Here is a 2,061-nt window from a genome sequence, read left to right as displayed (position 1 = left end):
ATATATATACATTTAATAATTTTATTACATCTTAATTTATTAATGTGTGTTTTGTTATTACTGATATTTTAAATCAATCTTATATGATAAAATTATATAAGATAATATTATATGCAATAGCTACTGGGGAAAATAAGTTGAGATGAGATTTTTGAATTTGGAGATTGCATTTTAATTAATTTTACTAATATACATTTATTTTTTCATTGATTAATTAATTACGGTAATTAATTCTCTGTAGCCTAATATAAATATATATGTTTGATTTTCTGTTATCTACAATTTTGACAGAATTTTGTAATATTATTGATGTAATGGATTCTTCATTATGTTCAATTAATTTTATCAACTTTATTACATTTTTATCGAATTAGGTATTAATTGAATGAAAATTAAAATACATAAAGCAGTTTACTGATATTAAAATTCACATACACAAACGATAGCAATGTATAGTAAAATGAATTGTATTATTTTATAAGATTATTTAAAATTAAGTTTGGATACGAAGTATTGGACATGTGGAGAGACACACATGCGGTAAACTATAATATTTAACATAACTTTTTTACACACATGATGAACTGTAACATTTAACACAAACGTTTTTTCTACTAATATTCTAATGTTGAAGAATAAATAAGGAAGAAATAAGAATTAAATTTTTCAAGATAAACAATTCATAGCTGATACAGAGAGTTTATATCTAATATAGGTTTGTTTATTTATAGCAAATCTGAAGTATGTAGATATGTCCTAAAATACACTTAGATAGCAAACATTGTGAATGATTCCTCATATTAAACACAATTCAGTATAATACAAACATACATGATTATATCTATAGTCATGCAAACAATTACATGAACATGTGAGTGATGCAAAATTGCAGCTCTTTTAGCATCTATCTACCATAGGGACAGCATTCAAGTATTGATTGCAGTAACATGGTGTGCTATGGGAGGAGGGTTGAAACTCAGGCATGGCAGACCCACCTTTATTATGATTATACCTCATACTTGTCATTCAGCTTTTGTTTTTATTAACATTTTTCAGATACATACAGATATAACAATTATACATAAAAATATATTTAAAAAAATGTAATTATAAAACAAAAATGTCACAAAGTTTGTTACAAAAGGTTTAAGTGTTTTAAGATAAATTTGCAAATTATAATAGCATAAACATTATTATTTACTTTAATTAATTATATTTGTAACGATTACGAAATAATTTTTAAATTTATGTTATTATTAATATTTGCAAAAATTATAATTTTTTACATACATTACAATTTTTTTATTATATGAAACTAATTTTTATTATTGCTGCATGAAATATTATTTTGCATTGCTCTGTTTTTGTAATTTTTATTTTGGTGCTTTTGAAGAATATATCTTTGTATGTTTGTATATTTATATTTTAATATTCTTTCTTGTAGAATATTTTTAAATATATATTATATATTACAAAAATTGTAAAATTAAAAGAAAATATATGGTTATATATATTAGTTCTTTAAGAAAAAGAAGTAAATATTCAAATTCTGTAAAGGTCAGAAAATCCAATTGACTGTACTAATGTGTAATAGCTATAGACAACAATAGAAAATGTATGTTCTTTGATATACTACGAAAGCGTGAATTCTAGACAGATTTAACTTACAAAATATGAATATGAATATGAAAAATACGTAAAATTTTATTTTAAGATAATTCTTCTTTTTGTCACTTGCGTATTACAACTTAATATATTTATATTTAATTTATTACAGTTCAATTTAATTTATAAATTTATGCACGTATCGAAGTATAATATCTAAAATAGATAGAAATAAGTAATGCAAAACAGGATCTTGTATTAATTGATTAAGATTAATTTATTAAATTTAATTAAATGCGACATTTTATTACAAAATATCAAATTGCTGTATATATACTTACAGAGATATCTTAATTTTTTATCTTCAAAATAATTACTGATTAAATTTAATATAAATTTTAATGATTTTTTTTTACAGATTACTGCAATGAATGATTAAATGCATGAATGACAATG

Source organism: Atta colombica, unplaced genomic scaffold, assembly GCF_001594045.1.
Source record: "Atta colombica isolate Treedump-2 unplaced genomic scaffold, Acol1.0 scaffold10, whole genome shotgun sequence".
NCBI lineage: Eukaryota > Metazoa > Arthropoda > Insecta > Hymenoptera > Formicidae > Atta > Atta colombica.
This window is presented reverse-complemented; position numbering follows the sequence as displayed.